Source organism: Atractosteus spatula, chromosome 4 (genome assembly GCF_055471065.1).
Source record: "Atractosteus spatula isolate fAtrSpa1 chromosome 4, fAtrSpa1.hap1, whole genome shotgun sequence".
Lineage (NCBI taxonomy): Eukaryota > Metazoa > Chordata > Actinopteri > Semionotiformes > Lepisosteidae > Atractosteus > Atractosteus spatula.
Window position 1 is genome coordinate 34,225,375 of NC_142709.1, and position 8,994 is coordinate 34,234,368.

At 41.6% G+C, this 8,994-nt stretch overlaps 3 non-coding genes across 3 annotated transcripts; 1 reads left to right on the plus strand and 2 right to left on the minus strand.

Moving 5' to 3' along the window:
- Positions 1-2,675: 2,675 nt before the first annotated feature.
- Positions 2,676-2,748, minus strand: trnav-uac (transfer RNA valine (anticodon UAC)). The gene has a single exon. It is a non-coding gene; the product is annotated as a tRNA-Val (tRNA).
- A 217-nt stretch (positions 2,749-2,965) lies between these two features.
- Positions 2,966-3,058, plus strand: trnar-ucu (transfer RNA arginine (anticodon UCU)). Its single transcript has 2 exons — positions 2,966-3,002; positions 3,023-3,058. It is a non-coding gene; the product is annotated as a tRNA-Arg (tRNA).
- Positions 3,059-4,364: 1,306 nt separating this feature from the next.
- Positions 4,365-4,437, minus strand: trnav-uac (transfer RNA valine (anticodon UAC)). The gene has a single exon. It is a non-coding gene; the product is annotated as a tRNA-Val (tRNA).
- Positions 4,438-8,994: the final 4,557 nt, after the last annotated feature.

An 8,994-nucleotide genomic window follows, 5' to 3' on the forward strand; every position in this document is an offset into this window, starting at 1 on the left:
CCATATCACCCTGCATCTCAAAAATGGCAACCCCCTAAAGCTAAGCAGTTGTGAGCCTAGTCAGTAATTGAATGGGGGACTTCCTGGAAAAAGCTAGTTGCTGCTGGAAGAGGTGTTAGTGTGGCTAGCAGGGGGTGCTCACCCTGCTGTCTGTGTGGGTCCTAATGGCCCAGTATAGTGAGCGGGATACTATACTGTAAAATGGTGCTGTTCTTTAGATGAGTTGTAAAGTCAAGGTCCTGCCTCTCAGTGGTCATTAAAAATCCTGGGGCTTTTCTTGAAAAGAATAGGGGTGGAACTCCAGCGTCCCATTGGCCTTTACCAATCATGGCCCCCTAAGAATCCCCATCTATGAATTGGCTTCATCACTCTGTTCTCTTCCCCACTGATAGCTGATGTGTGGGGAGCATTCTGGTGCACTATGGCTGCCGTCACATCATCCAGGTGGATGCTGTGCATTGGTGGAGGGGCATCCCCAATACCTGTAAAGCACTTTGAGTGGAGTGTCCAGAAAAGGGCTATATACGTGTAAGAAATTATTATTATTATTATTATTACATGTGTAATCTAACAAATGCAAAATTTGCATGCTTTCACGAGTGTAAAAGATTTCTTTCTTTCAGGCTTTTTTCTGTTTTGTTCTGTTTTCATTCGTTTTTCTGCACAGTATCATTAAAATGCTTCTTTGCATTGCAATGTGCTTTGGCAGTGGTTGGATTCCAACCCATTAACTTGAAGGAACTAAAGTTAAAAAACTAGCAAACGTGACCACTGGGCCACACTAAGCCTGAGGTACACTCATGAAAGTGCCTTCTTATCTTTTTCTTCAAGAACTAATCAGCATCTGATTGTGATGTAATGTGATTGGACAGTGGAGATTAAAATGGAATTAAAATGTTATGACGAGCAACAAACATGCTCACACCAGGGATTGAACAGGCTCTTCTGCGTCAAAAGTAGACATTAAAACTGCTTACAGAATTCTAAAGTAACTGGTGAGGTCACAGAATGGTAAGTTTAAAAGGTCAGGTGAAAAACCAGGAAAGGCATTGCTCTGTGGGGCAATGAATAGCTCATTAGATTTCTGAACATTGATGTTAAAAAAGGCATCTAAAGGGTGTGGGTTCAAATACCCCCAGAGTTACCTTCTGCACTAACTTGCAGTGTCTTTGCTCTTCTTAAAGAGCTTGTATTTCAAGTAGAAGTGTCACCGTTTGCTGTTACTTGCCTTTCTCCTTATGGTGCGTACTTGATGCATCTGAGAGTCTTCTAAGGTGCTCAACAAATGGATTTGGTCGACGCATTCAGTCCTTCAGGAGCAAGTGGGTTGTTTCGCTATCTAATTTTAAGCATTTGCTTCTTAGTCTTACAGTAGCAGGAGTTGTTTGGTGTATCTGAATTGAATACATGTCTGATTAAGTCAAGTTGGTGTCTTGCCTGTGAATTAGTATGGGTCAGCGGAGTAAAAGAACCTGAGCATTATAAGAAAAAGTTCCCTCACCTGTATTGAGGGTGGTGTAGTCAGACTGCATTTATTTTATTTAAAGACATAATAGAGAAAGGTCGGGAGGCAAACTGAAATCAAATAAAAACTATTTTACTGACTGCTTAGTCTTGTGGAGTGTTCTTTTTTTCTTCTCTGCCCCGTCACCTACTACCATGCACTACTTTGGCGTTTGAATGGATCATTCCTGGTGACTAGATAGCTTGATCGCGTCATCTAACCAGCAGTTTAAAAAATGCCCCGAAGACTCTGAAAGACCAAAGAAACGCAAAGCCTCCCTGGTGTAGAAGCCCTCCTTTTAGAAAGATTCTACATGGCTCTCTTGTTTCTGATATTTTTCTGTGAAGTTGCTTTAAAACACATCCCGTGCGATGCAATGCGCTCTGACACCGGTGGAATTCGAGCCCACCCCCCTGAAACCTAAAAATCAGCACCTTATGCCACTTGGCTGCGCAAACCCAAGACCCCAGCCCTAAAAGTGCCTTCTTCTCTATTTTTCCGCGATCACTAACGAGCGCCTAAGTGAAATGTAAGGGCATTAGGCAGTGGGCCTTAAAATACACTTTCCCGTCAATACAGTTTACATCAAACCTCATACCGCACTGAGTAAAGGTTTAGACAGCTCTGTGGCTTGAATTTGAGATTGTCACAGAATGCAAACTGTAGAAGGAGGAACAGGCTGTGATTAATTAAGTTGCGTTAGTAGCCAGGATTGTGAAATGTATGCCTCCACCCCAAGATTTTACACTTCAAGTTTTCTGAGGCAGACAACAAACAACAGCAGGGCACAATTAGAAACAGGATAAGAACACACTGACCATCCTGACAGGAGGCAATTAACACACCTTAGGTACTGAGGCACAGAGGTGTGAGTGGCTGTTGAGCCAGTTTGAACCACACCTTGGGCAGAGGTGGAGGTGGCAGGAAACAAAGAATTGATAGGGGTCCTCTATGTGTAGCTGCTCTTCTTTGTAGCGTCAAAGACTTTCTAACACTAGGAAGAGCAGTCGCACACGAGGCAGGAGTAAACCACGTCCGAGCGATCACCTTGCTCTGACACCATTAACGCTGCAAGTATTTCACGGTAGAGACATCTTTACTATTTTACTCATCACGTTAAAGGAAGGATGCGATGGCTTTCGGGGGACGGGGTTAGGAGGAACAACGATCTTGGTTCCACTGGGGATCGAACCCAGGCCCTACTGCGTGTAAAGCAGACGTGATAACCACTACACTATGGAACCTCAGGACAGAGTCTGCCTCCAGAAGGAATAGGATCCGCACGGGAACCCCTCTTGTGACAGTGTACAATACGATCTGTATTGCGTCTGATTTTCCTGCTTCAGATCTGGGACACTGTCCTCCGTGCTGTGGACACAGGAATGTGTAGAATTCTAAAGTAACTGGTGATGTCACAGAACGGTAGGGTTAAAGGTTCGGGTGAAAGGTCACGTGAGCAGTGGCTCTGTGGCGCAATGGATAGCGCATTGGACTTCTAGACGGTGAGTGTGTGAAGACATTCAAAGGTTGTGGGTTCGAGTCCCACCAGAGTCGACTTTTGCACTAATTCGCAGTGTGCTCGGTCTTTCTGAAAGAGCTCGCATTTCAAGTAGAAGTGTCATCCCTCTGCTGTGGAACGTGTTTCTCCTTATGGTGTGTACTGGATGCGCCTGAGAGTGTTCTAAGGTGCTCAGAAGATGGCTTTGGTCGAAGCACAACCGCCAAGCCCTAAAAGCGCCCCCTTCTCTTTTGTTCCGCGAGCACTGACGATCGCCTCATGCAGATGACGAACAGGTCACAATTAGCAACAGGTTAAGAAGACACTGGCCATCCTGACAGGAAGCAATTAACACACCTTAGGTACTGAGGCACAGAGGTGTGAGTGGCTGCTGAGCCAGTTTGAACCACACCTTGGGCAGAGGGGGAGGGGGTAGGAAACAAAGAAGTGATAGGGCCCATAACACCTAAGGTCTGCATACTCCCAGTTCTCAAACGACCCAGGCCTCCTCCTGATAAGCAGTGGAAAACCCCCTGGGTGGGGGGGGGGAGTGGCTAACGGAAGGGCTAAGAAGATGGGAGCCTGAATAGAGGGGCACTCTCTCTTTCCGCAAAGCCCTCGACCCAGGGCAGGCAGCGCAAGGGAAACCGCAGGCTGCGAGACCACACAGGAGAGGAACCACGGGTCCAGGAACTGCAGATCACGCGAGCCATTGGCAGTGGAATGGAGGTACTGTGCAGAGACTTTGATTAGCTCTAGGCAAGGACCATAGAAACTGGCCTGGTGAACCGCTATTGAAATGAGGGGAATGCATGGTGCAGCCTGCAGGAGGACTCCCCACATAGCCCAAAGAGAGATTTGGGAAATTGGATGTGTGGCATCCCTCTTCTATGTGCAGCTGCTCTTCTTTGTAGCGTCATAGACTTTCTAACGCCCTCTCTTTGTTACCTAAAAGGACTGCTGACCCGTGGGAATCCATTGTGGCCCTTGGAAGTATCTTTTGGGGCTGCAGATGCTGGTTTTCTGTGTCTTGGGGTAATAGTGAATGTTGATGTACTTAGAACATAAAAGGGGAACTCGTGTGATATTCATGTCTTTTTCTAGTCAGTGTGTGCATTGGTGATTCTGGGAGATGAACAGGAACTGTGGAAAACTTGAGGGAGACCAGCAGCCCCTTTGTGTTTGCTAGGAAGCGCAGTCGCACACGAGGCAGGAGTAGACCACGTCCGAGCGATCACCTTGCTCTGACACCATTAACGCTGCAAGTATTTCACGGTAGAGACATCTTTACTATTTTACTCATCACGTTAAAGGAAGGATGCGATGGCTTTCGGGGGACGGGGTTAGGAGGAACAACGATCTTGGTTCCACTGGGGATCGAACCCAGGCCCTACAGCGTGTAAAGCAGACGTGATAACCACTACACTATGGAACCTTAGGACAGAGTCTGCCTCCAGAAGGAATAGGATCCGCACGGGAACCCCTCTTGTGACAGTGTACAATACGATCTGTATTCCAGCTGTTGCGTCTGATTTTGCTGCTTCAGATCTGGGACACTGTCCTCCGTGCTGTGGACACAGGAATGTGTAGAATTCTAAAGTAACTGGTGATGTCACAGAACGGTAGGGTTATAGGTTCGGGTGAAAGGTCAGGAGAACAGTGATTCAGTGTCATCATTTGTCATCTCCCCACAAGCGTTTTGCAATAGATTTGAAAATCCACAGCTCTTTAAGATCACTTGTAATGGGAAATCAAGTGAAATCAGTAGCTTTTTCTTTGTGGTGTTTTTTCTGAATATGAGTGGCCACAGGATCGATTGTGTTTTTACTACGGCTGGCTTTTTTTAAGTTGTGATGGCAGATTTTAAAGCTGGAGTTGACTGAGCGGGGTAGAACGGATCTGTGTCTTGCAATTGCTGGCCTGCATCTATTTTTGTTGTAAGAACTTGAGGTGGGAGAGTGTACTGGATGAGTGCTGAGAAAGACGGGCATCAGTAATGTATTTAGTTTTATTTTCTTCCCGCTTGGATTGATCAAGTATTACAGCAGATGGTTTGGAGTTTTTTATAGTGACAGTTTCCGGGACTTCCTTCCCTCTCTGTTCAGGTTCTCTGTATTTCATGGTCCCTTTTAGTATGCCGTTTTTATTGTTCTCTGTACGGATAAGGCTGAAATCGTAATTGAGGTTTAATGTTTGTTGTTGGGGATTTTTGTACAAATTTAATTCCATTTTAGTTCTTTTTTACGTACATAAACTGAAAGTGGCTGGAGATTGTAACTTATTCTGGTTTAATTTGGTGTGGCTGGCCTTACAACAAAAATATTACTGGGTAGCCTTTTTGAAGTGGATCAAGTGGGTTGTTTTGCTATTTTATTTAGAGCATTTGCTTATTAGTCACATGTAACTCTTTGTTCCTTGGTGTTCGTGTACAGGCATTCACCTAATGGGGCTGGAGTTGTTTAGTACTTTTGTCCTATCTGAATTGAATACATGTCTGATTAAGCCATGTTGGTGTCTTGCCTGTGAATTAGTCTGGGAGTAAAAGAACCTGAGCATTATAAGAAAAGGTTCCCTCACCTGTATTGAGGGTGGTGTAGTCAGACTGCATATATTTTACTTAAAGACATAATAGAGAAAGGTCGGGAGGCAAACTGAAATCAAATTAAAATTATTTCACTGAATGCTTAGTTTTGTGGAGTGTTTTTTTTCTTCTCTGCCCCGTCACCTTTCACAAATACAACCATGCACTACTTATGGCGTTTGACAGGATCATTCCTGGTGATTAGACAGCTTGATCAAGTCTTCCAACCAGCAGGTTAGAAAACACCCCAAAGAGTCTGAAAGACCTAAGAAACTCTAAGCCAGTGTGCTCTCACCAGCATAGAAGCCCTCCTGTTAGAAGGCTTCTACGTGCCTCTCTTCTTCCTGCTATTTTTCTGCAAAGTGGCTTTTAAACACATCCCGTGCACTGCAATGCACTCTAGCAGCGGTGGCATTACAAACCCATGCCCCCAAAGGGACTGGAACCTAAATCCCATGTCTGAGTACAACCAAATCTGATTAAGATGTAAATGAATTGGGCAGTGGGCCTTTAAATGCAATTTCCCATCCAAACGATGATACATCCAGGCGGATGCAGCACATTGGTGGTGGTGGAGGGGAGTCCCCATTACCTGTAAAGCGCTTTGAGTGGAGTGTCCAGAAAAGCGCTATATAAGTGTAAGCAATTATTAATTATTATTATTATTATTATACAACATTTAACATGTTCAAGTAAAGAGCTACTTTATATATTTATAACATAAGAGCTGTGAACAGTTACTGCACAATAAATCCCCACACCTTCAGCACTTCTAGTCTGCTGAAACAAATTACGGATTCAGTGAACTTCAGACTCGTTAGCTCCTCTTAACCTGTCTTGTGAATTGTTACATGTGCTGCCAGATTGAACAAAATCAGTTTCTGGAAAGACTCCTGAAAGCCTCTAGCTATGGTGTCTGCAACTTTCAAAGAAATGCTACCATTTGCTGAAAATAGTCACATTTCCTTCTTGAAGCTCAAAGTAGATTCCTGTATTTTCCTTTTTCTAGGTGCTTAAAGAATCATTTTCCTATCTGTGGTGAGCTACTTCTTTAAGACTGAAACAGATATCTTTCTGACCATGACCAATGTACTGAGATAACGTTCTGTTTCATCCAGCCATTTGACATCAAATTGACAGGAAGGGCCGTGTTCCACAGATCTATTACTTAATTGAAAAATAAAATTACTAGTTAAAAAACTAGGAAATTTGTTTCACATGCTCCAAATTTTAAATATGAGACTCTTTTAACATAACAGTCAATAAGTGAAAACTAGTCCATTAGTACTCAAGGAACAAGAGAGCAAGTCAGTGAGAACTGCAGTATAAGCTTGAATGTGGTATTTAATGATAAACCAAGGCTGTTTGATGCACAGTATCAGGCAGGAAAGATTTAATCACAGCCAAAAATGACCTGTTGTAGATTGTATTGGTCTTTTCCACATATACATATTATGGTTCAATGTAAGGCAGATCCTGCAAGAAAGAAAAAAAACATAATTTTCATTAGAGATGTAAAGATTACTAAATGTCTTTAACTTGAGTGCTCAAGACCTTTAGCACAGACATGTTCAACCATGTTACTTGTATAAGGTCAATGCTGACTTTAAAGACAGAGATTTTTCCAAAAGAGACATAATTTCCAAGTCAACAGAGCACGTGATCATAGTTGTGACTTTATATATGGATTTGTAAGTTATCTTTATAGTGCAGTGATTTTATTTGCATATTTAAGGACAGTATATCCAGAATTGTTCTAGCATGTTGCTAATAGAAAGCAACCCCCTCGGGAGATAACATGAATTCGGCACTCAGGTCTTATCAATGAGCTGGAGATATTGCTCAACTAAAGGGATAATTTTCACTTGTAATAAGTACAGATCCAGCCATTCAAAATGCACAGGGAATACTGCAGTAGTTTGCAGTTCAGGGGCTGCGGGTACCACAGTTTTTTCAAATAGGGTTGCACTACTTTGTAAAACCGCCAGGTGGAGCAGTGAAAGCTTAACGTGGCATGTGAAGAATTTGGGCTTTCGCCAGAAAACACCAGGTTTCATATCCCGGACAATCTTTTTCCAATTAAAGAATTTAAGTTGTATACTGCTTAGACTTTTATTAGTTTTACTAAACTGTGTATTACAGCATGTTAAACATTAATTAAACACTAATTAAAAGTAGGTATATTTTATAAAAGCAAGATTGCTCAGTTGGATATATAAAAAAAAGTTTATTATTATCCATGATGTGCCTCTTTCAGGTTTACCTCCACTTGCAGAAAATCCAAAGGTAAATTTTGGTAGCTGAAAATAAAAACAGTAGTATAACGTAATACGTACCTAATGTACACACAGTAGATGGTAGTGGTAGCTAAATATAAAAAAGTACACACCAGTATTCCACTTTCTTCATAAATACTTTATGCATCAAAGTCTTTAACTTGGTGACTTACAGTGGGTTATGGTTTTAATGTACTTGTTCTAACATTATAAAGTTTATACTGTACTTCATAAAAAGTTATAACGTTTTATCCTTTTCTAAGAATACGTAGTAAGAACACCACTTGCTGTTACTGTATTATTGTAAAAAAAAAAGATACCACTTGATAGTAATACTAATATGGATTCATGTAATTAAGCAGGTAAAATGGATGTTTTGGAAACATTTTCACATTTGTTTTTTTAAAAAAAGCTTTTATTGTCCTTATAGTAGTAATGGGCAATAGACTGTAATGTAGCGTGCTGCACCCAGGCCAATCAAAGCCCGATCAGAGAATTACTTTTGGTTTGTTTCTTACATAGCTGAATAGATAAAAATAGTCCACTATTATAGCTTGTTGTAAATGTGATGTATCTCTTTGAGGTTTACATCCGAATTGAGAAAATCTATATTCTGTCTTAATCCAAATTTCAGAATTTAACAATTTAACTTTAAATTTAAAACTTTAAACCATATATTCTGTAAACTGAAGAGTTATAGAGGAGACACGTTGTGTATCACCTCTTTATATATGTAAAAATGTTCCAATTTAAAGGCAATATATTATTAATAATGAATGACCATGGACGAGCTGTAAACTGAAGTGTTACAGAGAAGACACGTTGAGTTGTCTTTTTAGCTTGGAATTTCACCTTTAGAGTGATCCTTTTGGCTATATTTTTTACATTGCAGTTATATTATTTAACTTTAAATTTGGATTAAGAAAAAATATTTCACATATACTGTATAGTACTGTCTCATACTGTATATACAGTATATTTATACAGTATATGAACTCACTGCCATTCATTGCCGTGTGCACTACTGTTTCGGTATATCTGTGGATCTGACTTCATGGATTCATGGAACAGAGGGAGATGAGACCCGGAGGGGGGGTTATTTTGATTAGACTATGAATGAGTCCCTGAGGCAAAT